The 25,244-nt window shown below is 48.3% G+C and overlaps 1 protein-coding gene across 6 annotated transcripts in view; it reads right to left on the reverse strand.

Annotated features, from left to right (window-relative positions):
- The window catches only part of CTIF (cap binding complex dependent translation initiation factor), a 302,947-nt gene that overhangs the window by 264,284 nt on the left and 13,419 nt on the right, over positions 1 to 25,244 (reverse strand). Inside the window, exon 1 of one of the 6 annotated variants that reach the window (XM_082354566.1) lies at positions 1,186 to 1,381. The exons of the other annotated variants lie outside the window; for them this stretch is intronic. The gene's annotated coding sequence lies outside the window, so the exon portion shown is untranslated. Of the gene's footprint in view, positions 1 to 1,185; positions 1,382 to 25,244 lie in introns of those variants that run through there. 6 annotated transcript variants of the gene reach the window in all.

Below are 25,244 nucleotides of genomic sequence, written 5' to 3' on the forward strand. Positions count from 1 at the left end.
CCGGCATGATGGAAATGATCTTCATTTTGATCTTGGCGATGGTTACACGAATATAAACATTTGTCAAGATCCCTCAGGCTATGCACTTAAGATTCATGCATTATCCTGTATATAAATTATACTTCAGTAAAGTACTGTTACTATTAAGAGTGGGAAAAAATAATTGATGGCTACAGGAAGCATGATCTGCAAACCAAGTGGTACAGAGCCGGTTCTCGGCCTTGGAGATTGTCAGAGATGGAGGAGCTGGGAAGGAGCCGGCGGGGGGTTGGGAGCAGGTGGGCCTGCACTGAAAGTCACCAGAGTGGGATCAGGTCTCAACCCCACCCCAGACGCGCCTGGGCAAGTCACCATCCCTCTCTTGGTCTCTGTTTCCTTATTTATAAATTGAAGAAATGGGCTAGTTCCATAAAAAAATACAGATTCTTGGGCTTTGTCTTGCCTCCTGAGTCACATACAATGTGAGTCCGGGGAACAGGAATCTGCATTTTGATAAGCTCCTTGGGTGAGAGTAATGTTCTTCGGGGTCCAGGACCAATATTTGGGAATTGTGGACAATGCGCTTATAAAGGGTCTGACCTCCAATGGTAACAATCCCTGCTTCTTTGTGGAAAGAACAGCAACATAGGGCCAAGAGAAAGGTGTAAATAAATAGGATGATCAGAGTTGAGTGACACAGGCTTCCCACCTTACATTCTCCGATCAAGAGCCTAAACCCAGACTTTAAATCTCAAAAGGGTGACCTTATACAGTTGTGCAGTTTGCGTACTGCTCAAAGACATCTACGCAAGACATTGAGTGAAGGCTGAGAGTCAGCACATATCCCATTTGTCAGACCATGTGCCCTGAAGCAAGGCTGCAGACACCTGGGGGAGGGGCGAGAGGGAGGGGTTGCTTTCTTCAAAATTCATCCACCAAGATAAGGAATGCCTTTTCCTAATTCTGACAAAGGCGCTGCATAAGTTAGTAGTGTCTACAGAAAGACCAGCATCAGAAAACATTCATGTTCTTTCGACATGTGTTTTCAGCCCTAATTCCCTAAAGACAAGATAAGTGACTTGATATTCAGGACCTGCCCTGCCTTTTTCCAGCAGTCCACAACTTTGTCCCAATGTCACTTGCCCTTCCACACACATTCCTCGCCCCTGTCCTCCATGCTTTGGTCAAGCTGTTGCCACCACCTACCAAACTTCTCACTGGTCAGCGATCCAGTCGTTGGCACCTTCTGCAACCCCTCCAGGTGAATTAATCCTCCCACCAGGATCCTGTGCCCAGCACAGGGGATGGGGTAGCTAATGAGACAGGCGTGTTCCAGGCCCTCACAGACCTTATGATCCTGTTTGAAGATGATTAAGACACTAATTACAATAAAGTGTGAGTAAGGAGAGCGTGTAGCAGTGGGCACGCTGTTCATTACAAAACTAGCATGGCGCCATCTAAAAATAGTCCAAGCCCCTCCCCTGCCAATCTACAAGTCTAGAAACAATGCAAACTGAACTCAAAGCTCTCTTGCATCTGGTATCACTCTCATCCCTATGATGTCTAAATACGTCACACTCTAAGAAAATTAAGGTAACAGAGCATTCATTAAAATTTTCTGCAGCATCTAATTCTACAGACTACCAGCTGGACATAAATTCTTTTCCCTGGTCCACCTCTCTGTCCTTCCTCGCCTAAGAACCTCTCTGGCCAGTGCTCCAAGCACTGCTGGCCCCAACAGCTAGTGAGGGAGACCCTCCCTAGGGCCAGGTGGGATGGGGGGGGCCAGCCACACCCATTGCTGGGCTGTGCACAGGTTCCACCCCGTCCTGCTGCCCAGCTGCCCCGAAGGTGGGCATTTCCTCTCCAGCGCTTTCCTCTCTCCTCTCTTACCCGCCGTCACAGACAAGGCTGGAGAGGGAGTGAGGGGCAGGTCCTCGGCATATTGGAGGCGCTGACACACACTCACCCAGCTCTAAATCGGCACAACCACAATCAACGCGATTCAGCAGACAGTGACAGAGCCTGCTCTTCTGAGACAGGGCGGAGGAGAGCGAGCGAGAGCGTAAGGTCTGAAGCCATGAGACCGGGATCCGAGTCTAGGCTCTGTCCTGTACGAGATGTGCCACTTCAGGAAAATCACTTAATTCTCCCTGCTTCCGTTTCCCTACCTGTAAGATGGGGCCAACCCATGGGGTTACTGCAAGGACTAAATCAACTAGCGCTGGTAAAATGCTTAGCACACAGTAACCGCTCAAATGGTGATATTATCTCCACTAGTCTCAATACTCCAAGTGATCACATTATTACCTCCAAGAGTACTGGTCCTCCTAACCCCTGCCATCATTACCACAGCTACTGTTCGATAACCTGCTGGCTGGGAGGCCATAAGGTACACAGACTGTCCCTGTGCCAGGAAGCACACAGCACACGGCAGGCAGGTGCACCTGACCCAGCGTGCCTCAGAAGCCCATCCAAGGCACAGAGGGGACCCTGACGCAGGAGGCACAGCAGGGAGGCCTTGAGGACCACACAGAATCAACACCGCTCCCAGGCGCCTCCTTCACCAAAGCCGTGAGCCCTGAGGGCTCTTCCGCCAAAGGTCTTTCAATCTCGTCCCTTCCTCTTTGTTCCTACCGATGTCTTTACGTCATCCACGCTGCCATCAACTCTCTGTGCCAGCTGCCTGCGCCACCAAGGCCAGCACCTGATGGCCTTGGCACAGGCAGCTGGTGCAGAGAGCTGCCCCGGGTCCCAGGACTCTGGGACCCAAACCTCTACCTCGGGTCCCAGGACTCATCCCCAAACAGCCCCATAAGCTGTCAGTGGGTCTTTGTACAGTCTTATCATGGCTCCTCGTTGGGCAGAGGGTAGAGGCTCTACCTCCCACTCGGAGCCCGGCCCCCGCACGCCCTGGCCCCGCCTCCTGCTTCTCGGAAGGTTCATTCTGGGGTCTTTCTCCTCCTGGCCTCTCAGATGCCAAGTCACACCAGACATCTCTGGGAGAAGGACAGTGATACCCATTCTCTCCAAAATGGGTCCCCCTCCTCCCATCTCTAAATCCCACCCCCATCCCGCAGGGCCACTGCACCCACCTCAGACACAAGGCCTCCCCTGCCTTGTTCCACACTGACCCCCCACTTCCCTAAAAGTCTCCAGCACTTATTTCCCAAGCACACCCTCTGCCACGTAATCATACCTCTCTTCCTGTGTGGAGCCTTACCTCCTTCCCGTCTGCCATTTTTTCTCCCAGCGACAGGTAATAACACCTTGTTGGGTACCAGGTACTTACCTAAAGCTCAATAAACACTTGCAGGAGGGACACACCCTCTAGCTTTCCAGCCCCACATGAGCAATAAAAAGAAAGAAATGAGGTAAAGGGCCGCTGGCTGCCTGACCCCAGGAAGCAAACTGGATGGGAGCCCCGTCCTCCCAGACACTTGCTTCACTCCATTTCTGCCAACAGAGAAAGCATTCCCTCCTCTCGCCGGCTGCTCTTTATTCCTGGTCTGCTTCCCTCAGAGGAAATGCCAGTGGTGACAGAAATGCCAGAAAGAAAGTCTGCAGGAACCCAGCAAGGAGAGGGGAGCCTCCAGATCCAACCCAGGCGCAGGCAGCTGAAAAGAACAGAAATGGGAAGAAAAGCTCTTGGAACGTGGAGATGAGGGGGGCAGGACTAAACTAAAGCCCCCAAATCTAAGGGGGTGGCAAGAATTATTTTTGCAAATACAAGGAGCAAAGTGTAATTTCAGATGCAGGGCTAGTAAGTTATGCAATTGTACTGGATCTCAGGATTTTTCCAAAAGATCGAAATTTTTTTACAAAAAAATCAGCTGCAGTATTTGTGAAAACGGAGTATTGCTGTCTCACCTTCTCTCACTGTGAAATGGGAAATTTATGAAAATAAACGAGAGAGCTGGTGCTGGCACGATGCTGAAGAAGGAATGTGTAATAGCATGGCAAAGTCATGGCATTTATACGAAATGTGCAGAATAGGCAAATCTATAGAGAAAGAAAGTTGATTAGAGGTTGCCTGAAGCTGAGGGACTTGGGGAGAAATGGGAGTGACTGCACATGGGTACAGGAGGGGATGAAAATGTTCTGGGTGATGAGTTTCTAGAAAATGATGTCTCTAGAAAATGTTCTAGATAGTAAGTGATGGTTGCACAACATTGTGAATGTATTCAAAGTCACCTACTTTTTTTTTTTGGCCGCATCACACAGGATCTTAGTTCCCTGACCAGGGATTGAACTCACGCCCCCTGCAGTGGAAGTGCGGAGTCCTAACCACTGGACCGCCAGGAAGTCCCCAAAGTCACCTACTTTAAAAGGGTGGATTTTGGGAATTCCCTCTCCGTCACCGCTCTCTGGTCCCCAGGCAGGGACACGTCAGATCCCATTTTACCCACACTCCTCGCCTCCAGTGGACAAGGAAGTGTTTTTCTAGAGCCACGATTTCTTGTTGTGGTTTTCTCCTCATAGCTCTAACCTCAAGTGTCCGAGAGGCCGTCTGAGTGCCCAGGCCGGTGTGTCACCATGACACGGGGGCTCTGGCAGATGCTTCTCCTCCTGTGGGGAACGGAGGCCGTGACTCTGACAGCCCATCTAGGCCTTACAGAGGTCCTCTGGTCACACCCACTTTCCGGTGCATTGCCCAAGCAGGAACAGTGATTCCACTTCGCTAACTCCCCTCAAATCGCTCTCCTGGGGGCTCCGTGAGCACATCTGCTGTGGCGGCGACATGAACTGCTCTCATCACACAGGCCACCCCGGCGGCTCTCAAGGTGTTAAGAATAATTAGCAATTTCAACATTTTGGAATATCATCCCCTGGATAGAGAAAGCCAGAAACCAAAACCACACAAAAGACAAGGCTTGAAATTCCCAAGCACCAAGCTTATGAAGTAGAATAGGGAATTGGAGTCTAAATAGAAGAATTTTAAAAGGTGCATCTGAGCAGACCAAATCCTACCTATGTCCTTTTTCCTTTTTTTCCTTTGTTTGTGTCACATCCTGGACTTGGGCCTCCACGGGGCTGGGTTTTATTTGGTCTTGCTGGAGACAGTGTCAGCGATTAAACAGTTATGCCTCCTCTGGCACCGTGAATCTGGAAACAAGAAGAGTCTCCGTCCAGAGGTGTCTTTTCGCCTACTCATTCTGGCGTTTCTGTTGGCAGAGGTACCGAGCTGCACAGAAAGAGGACTCGGAAAATGAGAGGCTCCGGGGGAGGGTGCCAGCGAGATGTGGGGAGGCAGGCAAAGGTCCGAAGATGAAAGGCAAGGCCCATCTCAGAAAAGGGCCATAAGGTACCAGGAGGTCCGGCACCACCTCAGTTACTGTAAGATGCTTATGCCTTTTTGGCTTCCCAGTAGAAATGGTCAGGCCAGGGGAGAAGGGGAAAACGCCACGCTGTATTAAGTGCTTCTCTCCTGGGCTGGCGGCTGACCCGGCAAAGCCCCGAAGGCCACTTGTTTGCCCTTCCAAAGGTCAGCACTGCCCTGGGCAGCCTCGGCGCGAGTGACCGCACACTCACAGCTCTCAGAAGGCAGGCCCACCCCTCAGCACCCGCTCGCGCCAGGGCAGGCGGGCAACACCTGGGTGTCCTGCGGGCTGGCACTGCTGTCCAAGGTCAAGGAGGGACAATCCACAAACTGAAATTATTCTTCAGTGAGTTCTGTCTGAGGCTAAGTTCTAGCACATACATTTCTCTAGCTCGGGTCCACCTGGCACATGCCCTGGGCCCTCCACAAATGTTTATTTTTGGCTCCCTGTGGTGAAAAAGCAAGACTGGCATTGGAAAAGCACTCGCATTTGCTAAGGCCTTAATCCAGGCAAAGCCCTGACTTCCACAGTTTACCTCGGAGAGAGGAGACCCCATAAGCAGTTGCCTTAACTACTTCGGATTAACCAGGGCTTGGGGCTAGGGCCACAACCCAGCACAAACGTGTGCTCAGAGCAGCCGTTTCTAGAAATGCACGCCAGGCAGGGACCATTTGTGATAGTCATGGCCTGGGGGGCGGTGGGCAGGGAGCATCCCAGGGGAGTAGAGCCAGACCAAGAGGCTGGGCCTCTGTCAACCATCCCTGCCCTGTCGTGGGTGAGGAGGGCTCCTCAGCAGGGCACTTGGGTAAATTAAATGTGAAGTTGACTGCTTCTCGGGCTCGGAGGATCTCACACCAGCACTCACAGCTCTACTCACAGTGCAGTGCTGTAATCCCACTGTATCATCAACCCCTCCGAGGCAAAAGAAAAGTGAAAATTAATCTAATTAGAGTCAACAGTGTTCACAGTAAGGAAAATTCTGGTATTTTGCCAAGAGTCTCTCTTTCCAGCCAGCTTTGTGGGCAAAGGGCACGGGGTTTGGAGCCTGGAGGGCCTAAGCTGGAATTCTGGCTGTCACTCAGCTGTATCACCATGGCACAACTGTGTCACTGCCTTACAGAACTGCTATGTGGGTTCATGAGAAAAGATATAAAAGCCATGAAGCCCCTGATGGATATTAAACACTCAGCAAGTTTTCCTCTTGTCCCTCATGGACTCAAGTCCTACCCGCCTACCCGCCTGGTGGCCTGCTTGGACATCTCAGGAGGAGGACCCAGGACCTGTCTCCTGCACCCCCAGATCCTGCTCCCAGCAGCAGAGGCAGGACTCGTGTCTGGGGGTGGGAGCTCCAGGGAGGGAGGTTCCAAAAACCCTGCCACACTTAGCTGCCAACACCTTTCACAGCTATTATTGTCTTATCTCATTTGGACCTGGGTCTGGCGGCAGTATTTCTATTATCCCCATTTTAGAGATCCAGAGAAGGAGTAGGTCTTGGGCTAAGTCACAAAGGAAGTTATCCCAAGAGCGGGGTCTCACAGTCCAGTGCTCTAATAAAACGACTAATATTTATTAAGTATGCAGACATTCTACTACATTCCCTATAGGGATGGAAGTGTCCACACTTCGCAGTGTGCAACTGGATGTTCAGCAATGCAGCAGAAGCGACACGATGCTCTTTCCAGGCCTAAGACTGAAGAAGACCTGGAGGCTTTCACATTTGTGCTCTGAGGGAGGGGAGCCACCTTGAAATAAGGCCACGTCCACTGAGACTACCATGTTGGAGGGAAACCCAAGCTAACCCCAGGAGGATTCTCTCTCCCTCTATCTCTAATGGTTCTGCTTCTCTGAAGAATCTGCCTAATCCAGGTTTCTCAAGACCATGAGCCAAATACGATTTGCCTTTGACCCCTTAGTCTGCAAAGCGTCCTGCTCAGACTATCCAAAGGAAAAGACTGAAAACCACCAGAAACGGGGGATGGGTGAATAAACTAGTATATAGCCATATGATAGAATATTATACACTCAGAAAAAAACAAGGAGGATCGCTGTGCACTGATAGAGAAAACATCTACAGAATGTTCTGTAAGGTGAAAGGGAACAGGTACAGAATCGCATTTTCATTATGGTCCCTTTGATGTAAGAAAGGGGAAACATCAGAATGTATTCCTTAGAGTGCATGAAAAAAAAACCGAAAGGAGAAACAAAATATTATTGAAAGTGGTACATATTGTGGCTGTGTTTTTTAAAAAACCATTCTTTTACTGATATATATTGATTTATTATTTATGAGTGAAATAATATAGTGTCTGGGATTTGCTTCAAATAATCCAGGGGTAGGAGAATGGACACCGGAAAAGAATCAAGCTTGGTGGTGAGATGACAACTGAGGAAGCTGGGTGGTGGGGACACAGTCATTCGTTAAACCATTCTGTCTACCTTTACATCTTTTGGAATTTTTAATAATAAAAAGGTTTTTCAAAAATTGTTACCTCCAGGGAGGGAGTAGGGCAAGAAGGAAGGGACAAAGTGAAAACAATATTTTCATACTTCACAGATCGTATCATCTTTTTTTTTTTTTTAATTCTTGAGGTGAAATTCACATAGCATGAAATTAACCGTTTTACGTAATTTAAAATGTACAATTCAGTGGCACTTAGTACAGTCACATTGCTGTGTAACCACCACCTCTATCTAGTTCTAAAACATTTTCATCACACCAAAAGAAAACCCAGTACCCATTAAGCAGTTACTCCCTATTCCTGCAACCTCCCCACCCCTGGTAACCACCAACCTTCATTCTGTCTCTATGAATTTACCTATTCTGGATTTTTCATATAAATGGAATCATACAATATGTTACTTTTGTGTCTGGCTTCTTTCACTTAGCATAATGTTTCCAAGGTTCATCCAAATTGTAGCATGTATCAGTGCTTCATTCCTTTTTACAGCTGAATAATATTCTACTGTATGGATACACCACATTTTGTTTATCCATTGATTGGTTGGTGGACATTTGGGTTGTTGCCAAAGCATACCTTTTCATTTTGTCTTTATTTTTTAACTGTGTAAGTGTACTACTTCTTCACATTTTTTAAATTAAATTTCTATTAGATAATCAATGTGGGCCATAGAGAAGGCAGGATGAGAACACAGGGTAGATTCATTAAAAAAGTTAGGAAGCTTGGCAAGAACATAGTAAGAAAGCATTCAAAAATATAAAAGGAAAAATGGATAATAAGTTATAATTACTCGTATTTGGGGGTATGTGGTTTTACCACATAATTTATAATTCTTTCGAGCATGAAAGAACTCCTTGAGAACCTATTTAGGGTAAAGCACTGGGAGAGTGGGCGATGAGTCGGGGCTGGGTTGGGAGATGGGGCTGGACTGTGAGGGTCTCCACCCCAGGCTGGAACCAAGCCAAGGTGTGATGACATCTATTCACTGTCACCCAATGACCAAGTTGCTCATCTCACCAACTAAGGGGAGGGCTTGGGCTTCTACTTCCTGCATCCACCCAGAGCACTCAAAACCCATGAAGCGTTGGGCAGTTAGGGAAGTGGAAGCTTCCTGAAGGACCAAGCACAGCCCACCTTGGGGCCCTGGGGAGAGTTAGGGGCATTTTCCAGGGAGGTGGCTTGTGGGGCAGGGCAGCCAGTGGCATTCTGTTTCCTGTTTTGTGCACTGGGCCCCTGACGAAGGATTATTTTAAAGAGCTCCATCTGTTGCTTTAAAACAAAAGGTCTGTAAATACTATTTCGGGAGAAAGAGCTCTGGGTTTGGAGTCAGAAGACCCAGTTTTAGTTACAGCTCTGACCCTGAGTGGGTTACTTGTCCATTTTCCAGATAGAAATAATAATTCTTGCCCCTCCCTGTATCTTGGAATATTAGGTGGTCCAGAGATAATTAAGGCTTTGAGCTCTTCAGAAGAAAGATGTCTGGAAACACAAGGGGATATTATGATTCCTGTGGCTTGGGTGGGTGGGGTGGAGTCTATGAGAGAAGTCTGTGTGTATAATTGAGCTCAGAAAAATCATTTAATCTTCTAGACTTTACCTAGAGGGAGGGGAAGAGTCTGAGGAGCTAAACAAACTGCAAATCAGAGACTTCCCTGGTGGTGCAGTGGTTAAGAATCCGCCTGCCAATGCAGGGGACACGGGTTCGAGCCCTGGTCCGGGAAGATTCCACATGCCGCGGAGCAACTAAGCCCGTCCGCCACAACTACTGAGCCTGTGCTCTAGAGACCGCGAGCCACAACTACTGAGCCCGTGCACCGCAACTACTGAGCCCACGCGCCACAACTACTGAAGCCCATGTGCCTAGAGCCCGTGCTCCGCAATAAGAGAAGGCACCACAATGAGAAGCCCGCGCACCGCAACAAAGAGTAGCCCCTACTCGCCACAACTAGAGAAAGCCGGCGCGCAGCAACGAAGACACAACGCAGCCACAAATAAAAATAAATAAAATAAATTTATAAAAACAAAAAACAAAAAAAACCCCTGCAAATCACCACCACAAACCTCCATTTATAGAGTTATGTATAGTCTATTGACTCATTTGATCTTTGTCACAAATCTTTTGGAGTACGATTATTCCCTTTCTGAAGATGGAGAAACTAAGGCTCAAAGAAGTAAACGGCTCGTCTAAGTATGAAGTGGGGCCAGGCCCCCAGCCCATGCACAGTCCTGCTATTCTCTGAGTCCTCTGGGCTTATGGATGACTAATGGGAAGTGGAGTTTCCCCTGCGTCTTGTCACATTCATCTGCCTGGTCAGCAGCATCTCCTAGGCGCCACAGGGCTGAGTGCCACAGAGAGAAATGGAACACAGAGCCACACCCTCAGGGAGCTGCTCGTCCTCCTTGGCTCCCTGCTACAACATGCCACGGCAGAGGCTGCTAGTTGCTGAATCAATATATATTCTCCCATTCCTCCTTACTAACAGAACCTTGGGTAAGTGAAGTGCTCAGCTGAAAAACCTTTCCCAGCTTCCCTTGCAGATAGGGGTAGTCAATGAAAACTGATTCCAGTTCCTCCTCCTTCTTCCCAGAATGACCCTGTGTGATGGCTGGTACTCCAGCAACACTGTTGGACCTTGAGTGACCTTGAATAAAAGGGCCACACGCAGAGGATGGTGGTACAAAAAGATAGAAGTAGCCTAAGGCCCATGGAACCAGCATACCAACTCTGGCCTACCTCCAGGCCTCTTTTATGCAAGAGAGAAATAATCTCTATCTTACTTAAGCCCTGGTTATTTCTGATGTCTCTTACTAACCAATACTCATGGATTGGTTCCTTTGAGTTTATATACACTAAACAACAAAGGCTGCCAGGCTCTGAAGACTTCTGCATTGGCATGAAGGGACACAGAGGCATCACAGCCCAGAAAAGAGCCAGGCAACTCAGTGTAAAGGGCAAGGAGGCCATCCAAACCTCACAGCAGAATCAAAGAACAAATCCTCCAACCTGGATACCAACGAGGGGGCTGAACGAGCCCTCAGAGCACCAGGTATAGGGGGGAGGAGTGGGGCTAAGGGTAGGCTGTTTCCAGACTGCCCAGTACTGTGGTCCCTCGAGCCGAAGGCATCTGTCACAGGATCTCTTGCCCCAAAGTGCAAGAAAAAAGCTGGGGCGAGGTCTGGCTTACTCACCTCCACCTGTGTGTCCTTCACACTCTGGCCTCTGCTCAACACTCCAGCCCCATTCCTCACCTCCCTCCACCCTTCTCCAAGTTTGTGTCCTCAGATGACCCACACATGCACATTCTCACTGCCAGACCTTTGCATATAATGTCCCTCCTGCCTTAAACACTCCTGTCCCCACCTGCTGGCCAAACTAATTCCCCTCCCTGCGTCCTTTCATTTAGTTCTCAACTTATTCACCACTCTCATAAGGCAACTTCCCTGACTCCCCAGGCTGGGCCAGGCTCCTCTCCGGGGACTCACACGGTGCCCTGGGCGTCTCCCTCCACCCTGTGTGTGAACGTCTGCTTCTTCCACTCGTCTGCTTCTTCCACTCGTCTGTGCAAGCCTTCAGGGCAGGGACGAAGCGCTCAACTTCGAAAATTGCTTTTGAAGGCTCTCTGGCCAGGGGAGACTACCGCGTGGCCCTCTGTACACAGCACAGTTCCGGCATGCAGTAGGTTCTTAATAAATATTTATGATGGAAGGACAGAATCTGATACCCAACTAGCAACTGACTTTATTAAACTCCAGTTTCCTCTGCCCTGGGTGACAAGTGTTCTTCTTTCTCCCAGTAACGATCAGCTTTTACGCTCTAAGAATCATGACATGCTTCCCTGCAAATGGATCCTGGTTACACATGCTCTTCCCTCTAAGGGGTGGGGAAGGGCCTCGTTCTGATCTTGGCTTCCTCTCCCAGTCCCGGGCAATGTACTCCATTTACACAGAGGACTAGGAATCAGTCAACTTGGCCACGTCTGCAGCTGTGGTTAAGAGTGAATGTTTGCAGGTTGAAATCGCTAACATCAGGTTTGGACAACACTCAATATGGCCTATGTCTCCTTGCTCTCTAAACTAACTAGGGTCCACTATCACTGCCTTCAAGTGACAGAGGTCAAGAAGGACGAGGTTAGGTTGCTGCCAGCATAGACTCAACGCTGGCTCGTAAGACAGCAGGACAGATGCCCCGGCCCCAGGCAGGAGTGGTCAGTGCTACCCTCCCCAAGCCTGGTCAGATCTCTGCACATGCTTACTTAGAGCGAAAGGCACAGGAGACTCACCAGTGCCTCAGCTGCTCTAATTGTCAACTGTCCTAAACTGAACTGGTCTTTGGGAGAGGAAGGTTCAGGAGACTTTTAATTACAGGTTGTCTCTCCTGCCTTTAATGGCTAGGCTCTGAAAATGTACTACTTTAATCACATGGTGCTAAATCACCTTTTAAGTATACCAGTGAGGGTGGGTATTTAAAGGAAACCTGGGCTTCCCTGGTGGCGCAGTGGTTAAGAAACTGCCTGCCAATGCAGGGGACATGGGTTCGAGCCCTGGTCCGGGAAGATCCCACATGCCGTGGAGCAGCTAAGCCCGTGCGCCACAACTACTGAGCCTGCGCTCTACAGCCCATGAGCCACAACTACTGAAGCCCGTGTGCCTAGAGCCCATGCTCCGCAACAAAAGAAGCCACCGCAATGAGAAGCCCACGCACCGCAACGAAGAGTAGCCCCTGCTCGCTGCAACTAGAGAAAGCCCACGCGCAGCAATGAAGACCCAACGCAGCCAAAAAAAAAAAAAAAAAAAAACTCCTGGTGGAGCTTGAAAAGAAAAAAGAAGTAAACCTGTTATGAAATCTTTTATAAAGGCAGTTAATTGAACTTTTTTGAAATTCAGGGGGGCGGGTTGTTTATGAAGTTTACTTAAGTGAATCTAATTCAAGTTTGCCAGGAGCACTAAATCATTCACTCATCTATGTTTGCCTTGTCACAATTCTCAGCGATGCCCACATCCCCCAAATCAGGTCTCTAACAGCTCCCAGAGGTATTCAATTCTCAGTCCCCTTTCCCTCCAGGAGTGTACCTTTCCACTCAAAACTGTGCACACTCTGGAAATTCTGAAAAAAAAAACGTGTTCCAGGCTGACTTGTGCCCCACCCCCCCAAATTCATATGCTGAAGTCCGATCACCCAGTACCTCAGAATGTGGCTGTATTTGGAGATGGTGCCTTTCAAGAGGTGATTAGGTAAAATGCGGTCGTTAGGGTGGGCCCTCATCCAATACAACTGGTGTCCTTATAAGAAGAGATTAGGACACAGACACACACAGCGAACACCATGTGAGGACACAGTGAGAAGTGGCCACCTCTACGCCAAGGAGAGAGGCCTCAGGAGAAACCAACCTCTGATCTTGGACTCCTAGCCTCCAGAGTCATGAGAAAATGAATCTCTGGTGTTAAAGCCCGCCTCTGTGGCACTCTGTTATGGCAGCCGGAGCGGACTCACACAGAAGGAGAGTCCCTGTTCCACCGCTGATGAGCTGTGGGACCCTGGGCGGGGTTGCAGCTCTGGCTCAGGGGCCCCTCAGTTCCCCTACCTCAGTGGGGGCAGGAGGGGGGATTAAACGCAGATGCTGTGAGCTCACTTCCCCCTCCCTGGTTCTCTGACGCGTGGACAACGCCCTTCACCCACAAGAGAACGAGATTTCTCTCTCACTTCATGCTGTCTCCTAGGTCAGGAAGCCAAAGGGAGAAGGAGAACCTGACACTAATAGCCTGGATATATTTCTTGATTTAACACTTTATTCTTTTTTTTGTTTGTTTAAAGCATTGTCATACTTATTTGTAAAATTAAGGCTCACAACAAATCTGTGAAATAGCCAGAATTAGAAATCTTTTTTTTTTTTAATTTTATTTATTTATTTATTTTATTATTTTTGGCTGTGTTGGGTCTTCGTTTCTGTGCGAGGGCTTTCTCTAGTTGTGGCAAGTGGGGGCCACTCTTCATCGTGGTGCGCGGGCCTCTCACTATCGTGGCCTCTCTTGTTGCGGAGCACAGGCTCCAGACGCGCAGGCTCAGTAGTTGTGGCGCGCGGGCCTAGTTGCTCCGCGGCATGTGGGATCTTCCCAGACCAGGGCTCGAACCCGTGTCCCCTGCATTAGCAGGCAGATTCTCAACCACTGCGCCACCAGGGAAGCCCCAGAATTAGAAATCTTACTTTCATTTTACAGATGAGACAAACTGAGGTGTCTCTAGAGAGTGATTTATCCATGGCCCTCATGACTCGTTGGGGAAGGACCCCTGTTCTCTGGACTCACACATTTGTCTGCTCCCAGCTCCTTCCCACCATCAGACACCCTAAACACTTGCCATTACCAGTCTACTCATCTGCTGCAAAACCTTCAATGGAGCCCAGGTGCAGGCCACATGAAGCCCCACTGGCCTGCACTGCCCCGCACCTTCTAACCTCTTACCCGCCCCATTGCCAAGTCCATTGTGACAGACCAGCCATGCTGCCCGAAGGACAGAAGCCATGCTCACGTGTTACCACATCTCTGAGAACACCTTCCCCACTTCTTTCTGACTAGCTAGGAGCCACCTCATCCAGGAAGCCTTCCCAGACTACTCTCAATGAATTCTTTCCACAGTGCTCTCAGGCCCAGCCATATGAAGTGACTCTGAACAGACTTGCCCTTGTTTTGTTTGTAAATTGCTTAACCATGTTAGTCTCCAGGGAAAGGAACACATCTTCCCACAAGCCCCATGTACCTGGGCACAAAGAAAATACTCAGTAACACTTGTTGGTCTATCAGAAGACCAGTCATGGATAAGTTACCTCCACAATATAAACATGTTCAGAAATAGTTATTTACAAGCTCAACTTCAAAAACAGATTCCCATTCTTCCCTGACTTCTGCCACATTGGAAGAGTGCTGGATGTCTCCTCTGCCCAACTGGCCTTTAGTGACACGGTTTCTCCTTCCCTCTGTCCCTGGAGGACATCTTAACTACCCCACTGTCCCCGCCTCTCTGGCACAAAGCCAATGATCCTTAAACCAATGCCTGTGTAACTCCACGAGTTACTATTTAAAGATTTGAGAGGTCTTTCTTTAAAGATGACCTCCTGTTATAAGACTAGAACTCAAGGGCAAGAATTTATCTGTTTTGTTCACTTGCTATATTCCCAGCACCTAGAAAAAAGCCTGGTACATAGATGCTGCTCAAAAATATCTGTTGAGGGACTTCCCTGGAGGTCCAGTGGTTAAGACTTCGCGCTCCCAATACAGGGGGCACAGGTTCGATCCCTGGTTGGGGAACTAAGATCCCACATGCCGCATGGCGTGGCCAAAAAAAAAAAAAAAAAAAAAATCAAAAATACCTGTTGAATAAATTTCTTGAATAAATAAGACTATTAATTCTTTGACTACCTGTTTCACAGACTTTTAAAACATTTAATGATTGAATGAGAATCAAAATCTGCAGTCTCTCAGCCAGGCCCAAGTGAGGTAGGCTGCTGGCTGTGGGGTTTTGTAAGTCAAATAGGAGTGCCCAGGAAGCACTGTCCTTTAGACACAACGCCAGCAGTATTAATCCCTTCCCCAAAGTCCCTCTCTTGTCCTCTACCCAGAGCTGTCCATAAGGGGGTTTCTGCAGCCTTTCCAAAGCTTTCATTTTTTTCTGGATGAGGAAAGGACTCCCACCCCAAAGGGAAATGCCTCTCAAAGAGGCATTTGAGAGGAAGAGGCTGGCCTCAGAGGCAGCAGCTGCTGTCCCAGCTGTCGCCTCTAACAATGAGCAGTGGAATGAGGTGGTTGCCCCCATGGAAGGATGTCCCCACTGTGCTGCAGCTGGACCACCCCCCACCTGGCCCCCAACCCTTGTGAGGACAATCCCCACACACAAAAAGCTCATCTTGGCCATGAAAATCGCAACTCTCTGTCCTCAAAGTGCCTCCCCCAAGGTGCTGGCCAGGCTCAGGACCTAATCTTGGGTTTTACGTCCTCTCTCTTCCCTACCAGCTTTGGGGAGGCCTATGGTGTGCCGCTCACTGAAAGGGGCACAGAGAGGAACCCCAGATGAGTCCCAGAGGCTCAAAATCAGGAGAGGAATTCTGCCAAAGCACACACCAGGGAGGCCCCGCTGCTGGGGCTGAGACTCTGCATTCCAGCACAGGGGGTGGAGCGGGTACATCAGCCCCAGGAGATCACTGGAATGTCACGCGTGGGGGGCAGCATACCTAAAGGGTGTGATGCAGGAGGCACCTGCACAGGCCACAACTGCAGGAGATGCTGGAGCTTCCGAAATCCCAGCCCTGTGCCAGGGTCGGATGTGAGAGCTTCTCCTCTCCCTGGCTAATTATGCGAGCCCTGCAATCTCAGAGCATGCCCTCCAAAGCCTCCAAAGGCTTCCTATGAGTCCAAGTCCAAGTGCAGCAAGATCTGGCCCCATGATATTGCTACCGGATGGCTTGGTGCTCTTACCCTGCTCACTCGTCTCCAGCCCCATGGCCTCCTGCTACTCCTCCAACAGACCAGGATCCTCACCCCTCCATATACTCTCCTTCTTCAGGACTCTGTCCTTCCCACTCAAGTCACCAACCCCCTACCAGCCCCTCCAGCCCCTGGCCCTGCCTTATTCCCCTTCATAGCACACACTTGTGTCCTTGTCTGTGGTCAGAAAGCTCCATGAGGCTCTGTCCCACTCACGGCTGCACCCCCAGCAGCTAGAATGGGGTCTGGTCTATGGTAGTACATACTGGTTGAATGAATGAATGAACTAATGAATGAATGAATGAACTCCTTCCTTTACACACCACACACTGCCACTGTTGATGGCTTTATCCCTTTGGGTATGTGTGTGTACACATGGTGACACTGCAAGGGTAGTAGTGAGGCAACGCTGGGAGCCAGAATGCCCAGTGGCCGCAGCCTCGGTCTGTAAAATGGACAGACCACCAAGTACGCCAAGATCCCCAACTGAAGGGTCAGCTCTACAGGTGGCCTGCTGGTCGACCACCCTGGCAAAGGAAAGGGCACTACGTCAGGAGGCTGGACCCCGAGATGTGCGGTGTGGGACAGGCATGCAGCCACGGGCCCAGCCTTCTCATCTTGTATGATGCTTATCTGGGCACGGGTTTTACCTGCATTTCTGGATGGCGTGCCTGAGCCACGGAATCAGTCCGTTCCCCACAATGTCCGGCACATAAGCAGGGGTTACTACCACCCCTCCTAAGAGCTCACATGTATTGTCACTAGGTACCATCCTAAGCACATGTGACAGGTCACTTCAGCCTCACAGTGGCCTCATGAAATAGGCGCTGTTATGACAGACGAAGGAACTAAAGCATAGAGGCCTCGTCCCTGGTGTCTATGGCTGGTTCCATGGTGTGGTGGAAAGAACACTAGATTGAGAGTGAGAGGATATAGCCTCTGGTTCTGAAGTCAGCTGCCAAGTCCTATGTGAGACTTTTAATCTCTCAGAGTATCTGTGTAAAGTGGCCATAATTATAACACCAGCCTACCCCACATATGGGGCATGAGAGCACTTGGTAAATTCATAAAATACGACACAAATGAGTGGCAACTGATGTTATTTAAGGGTACAACGATCCCAGCGATTTCTCAGGTGTTTCCTTTAGGAGCAGGGAAGGGAAACCCCAGACAGAGGGAGGCACAACTAAAACTAGATACAGTTGTCCCTTAGTATCCACAGAAGGGTTGGTTCCAGGACCCCCCAGGGAAACCAAAATCTGCACACGTTCAAGTCCCTTAGAACCAGCCCTGGGAATACACGGATTCAACCAACGTTGGATCCCGTAGAATTCTGGATCTAAGGTTGGTTGAATCCGTGGATGCAGAAGCTGTGGATACAGAGGACCAACTGTACTCTCTGCAGAGAAGGTGCCGCCGATGAAGGCGGTGATAGGACAGAGCTGCGGGGACCGGGGTCTGTGGAAAACAGCGGTGACATCGGTAATAAACGGGACTCGAAACAAATTTTAAAACCAAGCTAATTAAGTATACAAAATTATTTAGCACAGCTGCCAATCAACCAATTGCTATTAAAGGGGAAAAGGGATACAATGTGCAAAACTTAACACAGTATTTAAGTGATGAGGTGGAGAGGATTCTTCACTTCAAACGTACTTTAATGCAGTGGTGGCCCCATATTTTCATTAACATTTTGTAAGTTGTCGAAAAACACAACCACACACACTAGTAAGGTATCTTCAGTGAGAAGCAAATTTCTGTTTTCCAAAACGTCCCCTAAAAGAAACAGCTTCACTTATTCAAGTACCTGCTGCTTTCCATCGACAGTTAATTGTGAGATGGATGAGGTCAAATATTCTTTAGGCTAAGTTAGAGCCAGGCTTTGGGGACTTTCACAGAGTCCTGGGCAGGGGGCCGTCCACAGCACATGGAGCCGCCCCAAGACTGTGCCCCACCCAAGCCCACCCCTGCAGAGTCTCCACCTCTACACCTGCAGTCCCAACCCCCAGGCCCACAAGGCCCCCACTACCAACCGGGCGGCAGGCAAAGCATATGGGAAGAGAAGGGGTACCACCCACTCCCACAAAAGCCCCTTTTGCTTTAGGACCTTCTAGCCTTTGGGACACCCAGCGATCAAGTCCGGTCACGCCTGAAACAGGCAGGAATGCGGGGAGAGCAGCCACCGGGAGGGAACACTTCCAAAATGCTGGCTCTGAGAAGAAGGAAAGCCCCGATCTGAAAAAACTGAGGGACAGCAAAGCGTGGCCTGAAAGCAGTCAAAAAGAAACTGGAAGACTTTTTAAAAAGACTTTCCTCCAAAGAGAGTATCTCTGAAAAGGAACTGGGATTCCTGGTTGTCAGGAAGATTATTTCATCATTTCGGGGGTGGAGCGGGGGCAGGAAGAGAGGTGTGCAGGCGGGAGGAGGAGGCAAAGCCAGGGACCCCGGGCAGGAGGGGAGCACACAGAAAGAGCCCGCCCTACGTTCCCTTGGGGGTCCCAAACCCACTGGACACAAACCTAGGAGAAAAAGCAGGGGCAGCAAAACCCTCACAATAGGAGAGACCCTTCTGTACAGGGCAGAGGAGCTACAGACCCAGGGGGTTGTCCCTAGGAATCAGGAATCCTCTTAAATCGCTAAAATGAAGAGATACCATTATTGAAACCAGCCACAACACCACAGAATAAACTCTCCTCCAAGATCCCAATCACCTTCAAACTAAGCACCAAGATCAAGGTCAGCTTTCCACTGGCAATAAAAGTGAGTCACCCTCACCTCTGCCCTCTGCTGCTCCAAAGGACAGAGGAGGCTGTATTTCCTCCCTGAAAACTGCCCTTTATGGGGAAGGTGGGCTCAGTCAAGGCAGCTAATCTGCACAGAGGAAGACCCCCAAGGGCCCCTCGGCAGCCTCAGGCTCCCACCTCTCCGAGAAATGCTGCCACTCATCTTTTAACTCCCCTGGACTGATTTATTGGTTATTGGTAGGAGGGAGCTGGGAAGGTGACATTCAGAGTGGCAAGTTGGCCGTTGCTGAATGTTATGGCTCAATTCTGAGGTAAATCACTCTGGCCCAGAGAACTGACTCCACGTAGATTTACTAGTTTTAATATTTGTTTGGGGCATTGCAATTAATCGAAAGATGACTTCTTCCAGTTATTGTTCTGAAATGCGGACCTTGGTCTCCGAGCACTCATTTTTATTGGGCATAATTACGATCATTTGTCTGGAGTCCTCATTCCCAGGGAGCAGAGCTCTCTACAGTTCCAGGCTCGCTTGAGAGCCCAACAACCAGGATCACTTCCTCTTGGGGAAACCCAAACAAGCTAAAGTCCCCTCTACATGTTAGCTTAGGACCCTAGAATTTGCTAACCTTGCAGAGGTTATCAGATATGGCCCCGGGGGTTCTGGGGGCTGCAGGGAGAGAAGCCAAAGGACGAGTGGAAGATGCTGAGCATCCCCACGCCAGTTCCAGGCATCGGCCTCCCTCATTTCACATCAGGCCGCCAGTGAACAGCATCGAGCAGGGTAAGAACATGAACTCTGGAGCCAGACTGCTAAATTCGAAGCCTGCCCTTGCCACTTACTAGCTGTGTGACCTTAGGCAAGTTACTTAACCTCTCCGTTAACTCTGTCTCAATTTTCTCTAAAATGGGGATGATAATATTACCCATCTCACAGGGTTTTTATAAGGATTAAAATAGGTTGACAATTTAAAAGTACTTGGTACAGTGCATGGCACAAATACTAGAAGAATTGATTTATCGGTAAAAGAACTGATTTATTGGTAAATTTATTTGATTTATTGGTAAAGTTACTTGAAGAAAGAACCATGTGTTCTTTGAAATGTGAAGTTTGAAAACCATGTGAAGTTTGAAAACCATTATTCTACACCAGGGGTCTACAAACTTTCTGTAAAGTGCCAGAGAGTAAATATTTTAGGTTTTGTGGGCCATATGGTCCCTGCCGCGACCAGCAAAAAACAACCACGGCTGTACATAAAGCAACAGGCGTGACTGTGCGCCGGTAAAATGTCACTTAGGAAAACAGGCATTGGGCTGGTTTGGTTGGCAGGCTGTAGTTTGCTGACCCCTGGACTGGATCGAACTCCCTGTTTCACAGATGAGGAAAACAGAGTGGGGAGCTCCAGGCCAGGGCACACTTTAAAATCAAGGGCCCCAGAAAGGGAAAGAGAAGTCAGCCCCACTGCATTCAGAGCAGACATGCTCACTCTGTGTTTCACCAGTGGAAAAGGACACCCTGAGAAAAAGTGACACTGAGGCCATTGCTCTCCATCTACCGTACAACCCTGGGCTCCCTGAAGGTGGGCACGGCGCGGGGTGTCTCCCTATTCATCTCTGCAGCCCGCTGGCAGCCAGCGCAGGCTCTTGCCACAGAGAGTTGCTCCAGGAAGGCCAGTAACTGTGGATAGCCCTGCCTGGGGACGACTCCCACTGCCAAGGCCAAGTGCCTGCACGCCTCTATTTCAGCAATTCTGGGAGTGATTGATTAAATGAAGATGCCCACATACCTGTGACAAGGGGAAGCCACTTTTTAAAGGACTAGAATATAAAATGGACATTTACTAACTATAACAGTGTTTAAATGATACAAACGGGGTTTTACAGGCATTTCTTTTTTCATCCCCTCATAAAAGACTGCAAGAAGATGAACTTTAAACATCCGTGAAGGTCTGCAAGAAGGAAGGACACTCCTCTCCTGTGAGACCAGTTCCTGTGCTTTAAAACATGGCCCCCAAATCTCTGACACCTCACCCATCAGGAAATAGGACCTATGTCCCTTCCTCTTGAATCTGGCCTGGGTGACTGCTCCACGGATGGTGTATGGAAGAGACACCGAGGATTCCAGGCCAAGCCTTTGGGAAATCGCAGCTTCTCCTTCCTGTTTCCTGGGACGTTCACTTTTGGAACCCAGCCACATGCCTTGAGGAAGCCCAAGCAGACCCGTGGAGAAGCCCACACGGAGAAGAACCAACAGCCAGGACAACTCGCCAGCCTCAGGAATGAGCCATCTTGGAAGTGGATCTTCCAGCCTTCCAGATGGTTGAGCCATCTCAGCTGATACCACGTGGAGCAGACAGACGTGAGCTGTACCTATTGAGCCCTGCCCAAATGGCAGGCTCTTGAGCAGAATAAAGAATTATCACTGTTTAAGCCACTAAGTTTTAGGATGGTTTGTTACACAGCAATAGTAAGGAGAATAGGCTCCTTAATTTCAATCATTTGCTCAGGCTACAAAGCCATGTGCTCCCACAGATAACACAGCAAAATATTCTTTTGTTTGTTAGGATTTTAGGGGATGGGGTAGGAATGCAGACCCCAGATTTAATTTTCTGTTATATTAATAAAGGAATGTGATATTGTGATTTATAATAAGAACTATATTTTTGGTCTTCAACCATCCCGGACATATAGCACCTAAAACCCTTGGAATTTGTAAGAGCTTTAAAGGTGTCTTGATATTCATAACAAACCCCTTCCACCACAACTAGGTTTATGTTAATGAGGTGACCTTTGGAAACAGAAGGATGGGGGCTGGTTGCCAGGGGAGCCGACCATGTGATTGGAGGGTAGAAAATTTCAGTCCCACCCCTGACGAGAGAGGGGCTGGAGATTGAATCGATATACGATGGTCAGTGATTTAATCAAGCATGTCTATGTAATGAAGCCTTCCTAAAATTCCCAAAAGATGGGGTTCAGAGAGCTTCCAGGTTGGTGGACATCTGGAGATTTGGGGAGAGTGGTGTATTCCAGGAGGGCATGGAAACTCTGGGCCCTTTCTCCATACCTTGCCCTACGCATCTCTTCCATCTGACTGTTCCTGAAATTGGTCATCTAACAGGTAAAATGCTTCTCTGAGTTCTGTGAGCTGCTCTAACAAATTAATAGGACCCAAGGAGCAGGGTCATTGAAAGCCAGTCAGAAGCATAGCATCTGAATTCTGGGAGGGTGCGGGGGGGTCTAGACGTAGGACTGAGCCCTTAACATGTGGGATCTGATGCTGTCTCTAGGTAGGTAGTGTTAGAAGAATTGAGTTGAATTGTAGGACACCCAGCTGGTGTCAGAGAATTGCTTGGTGGTGTAGAAAACCCCCAGGTGGTGTAGAAAACCCCCATATACGTCGTACTGGGAGCAGAACCGTGAAAAGCTAAGATATTTGGGGGGGAAGTAGAAAGAGAAAGTAGGTCTCAGGAGGATCTGAAGAAAGGACAAATATTTTTATTAAAAAAGAGAATTTTGAAATCGCATGAGCACATCAACAAATTTGAGAATGAGACCTCAGAGTCCCGATGTAGATGTAAGATGACAGGTGGGAGAAGTCCTGATTTCAAATATTCAAATGCACATCCTGATTTTGGGTTCAGAAAATAGGGTCACCATTGCTCACAGTATGGAAGAGAATATGCTGGCCTAAAGGTGTTGAGTCTGGTGTTACAAGTGACTGCCTCAGCTTCAACATAACTCTTCTAGATAATCGGAATTTACTCAAATGCAGATAGTAAAACTTTGTCGGGTTCATAGGATGGGCTAGCTCTAAAATGCACCCCTTAGTTAACCTTAGACAAGAGTATTTATCACTGGTTGGAGAAAGGATGTCAGACAGAACATTCTTTATTGCAGCACATTTGATGCTAAGATGATCTTTCTGACAATTAAATATATTAACCTTCATTGTGCTGAAGTTATTCAGGTGCCAATTAAGTAGTTTCTGGTCATCAAAATCCTGGATAATATAAGTTACTATTTAAAAGTCTAAATTTGCTTTTGAAAGAAACTGGACACTATATAAAAGGATTCTTTGCTTTACAACAATATTTACTTAGGTTGTCTTTAGGTAATGACCACCTTTCATGAATCCAAATTACAATCACATGTATAGAAGTTTTGTTTCTAAGTTTCAATACTTAGAAACCCACATTTGTTACATGAAAAGAGGTAGCCTTGGGCTGAAATCAGTCATGTATTATTCAGAACTCACCCAGTGCCAAGTGACAGAAGCCCAACCCAAACTTGATTTTGGCAGCATTTCCCAAAATTCACCACCTTGGAGTTTTCTGTCATAGCTGGGTACCAGGTGTAATGTTATTATTGACTTTTTGTCTTGACTTTTTATTAAACTAAGCTTCCTGCTAAGCAATAATGAAATCACAAGTTCCATGTACTAGTTATGTTTTCTTTCTTTAATGCACATTTAAATGAATACGCAGCTTTAAATTGTTAACTTGTTCCTAGATATTCGACTGAAAATCAGCCTATACTCCCCATCAGTGGTCTGAATGCCGTACTTTAAGGCAGAGAAAGGAGGTTTACTGAATGGAGAACCAGCCCTTAATTTGTTTTCTCACTGATGAGTGTGGTATGTGACCTTGGCCAAGTCACCTAGTTCTTCTTGCTTCAATGCCCCCATTAGAAGAAGTGCATTAGCCCTGCCCACTCCCACTCCTCATAAGAGCACCGGGGGGTAATAACCCCCGGTTTTGCTGACAACCGCCCATCCATAGCGGTCAGGGTACTCAAGGTGTCCTCAACCACTGGGATCTGAAGGCCTCTTCCCGGCCATCTGAATGCTAGAGCCAGAGAGCTTCGGCTTCCTAGATCTATGGAGGTCATGAGCAGGCAGCTGAGTAACTGGGAACTTTCAAAGACACTCACCTGCTTTTCTGGTTTTAAAATCTATTACAGATACATTAAGTAAACTTAGCTCTAATGAGGTAACTAAAATCATTAAAACCCTGTGGGGATAAACCAGGGGCTGGGCTGCCAGAGGATTAAAAATCAGGGCCCTGAGATTGTCCACAAGCAGCCTGGCCAACCTCATCCTTGCCCTTACCGCTCTGTTTTCAGTCTGCAGAATCCTAGAATGAGGCCACCACCCTCTCCTCACCCTCACCATCACCTGCCATCTACCTGGGTCTCATGGGAAATGGAAACAAGATAAGGCTAAAGACGCAGAGGTCTTTGGCTCAACATGGGATCTTTTAAGGTGTGCTGCCCCCGGGGTTGGTTTCTCTCTGGCATGAATGAGACTGCAGTCAACCTAGAGGAAGAAAGCACATCATATCACTTACCATCAACCCTTTCCCCATACCCTTTGGCTGATATAACTCAAAGCCCACATCCTTAAAAGACCTAGAAAGGTATCTGGCACAGGGTGGGGATAATTTCTACCTTATTGAAAAAATTAATTTTATAGGGAAGGAGCAAACTGTCAAACCATAGGTCCAAATGGCCAAATCAGGCAGATCTAGAGCTGCTACCTCAGGTGTGGGCAAATGCCGAAGATGACATCACAGGGATTCCTCCTCCCCTACACCAGTCCATGCTGAGGATTTAATCCCTGCCTCAGAGGCCTGGCACTAGGAACCTCAGAAGGAGACAATCAGGGACGTTAGGTAGTATCTCATCCAGTCCCTGAGGTCACCGAGGAGAAAGCATCCAGATGTAAAGTGACTTGCCCAAGATCACCCAAGTCATTAATGGCAGATTAAGACCAGTGACTTTCCCAGAATACCACAAGAGGACCTCAGCATAACCTGTCAATCCCCACGTGTGATGGTTAAGATACAACACTCAAAATAGCAAAATAGTCTATGCCACTTATTAGCTGTGTGACCTAGGGTAAATTACTTAACCTCTCTGTGCCCTCATTGTCTCATCTGTAAAATAGAAGGCTAATTAAGATAACACATGTAAAGTGCTCATGAAGCACTTTAACACAGTAATACGTAACAAATGTTAGGTTTTTAAAGTTATTATTGGATTGCCCCAGGGTTTCAGCAGAAATACCACCTGTTCAATCCCTGAGTTGACAGACATCCACCCCCACCCCACCCCCAAACACAGCAGCAGAGTCCAGGTTCTGGAGTCACGTAGGCCTCGATTTGGAGCCTGGCTTTCATAACAAAATAGCACAAACTGGGTGGCCTAGACATGAGAAATCTATTTTCTCATAGTCTGGACACTAGAAGTCTGAGATTAAGGCGTCAGCAGGG

The sequence above is a fragment of the Balaenoptera borealis genome, assembly GCF_965194805.1.
Source record: "Balaenoptera borealis genome assembly, chromosome: 14".
NCBI classification, from domain to species: Eukaryota; Metazoa; Chordata; class Mammalia; order Artiodactyla; family Balaenopteridae; genus Balaenoptera; species Balaenoptera borealis.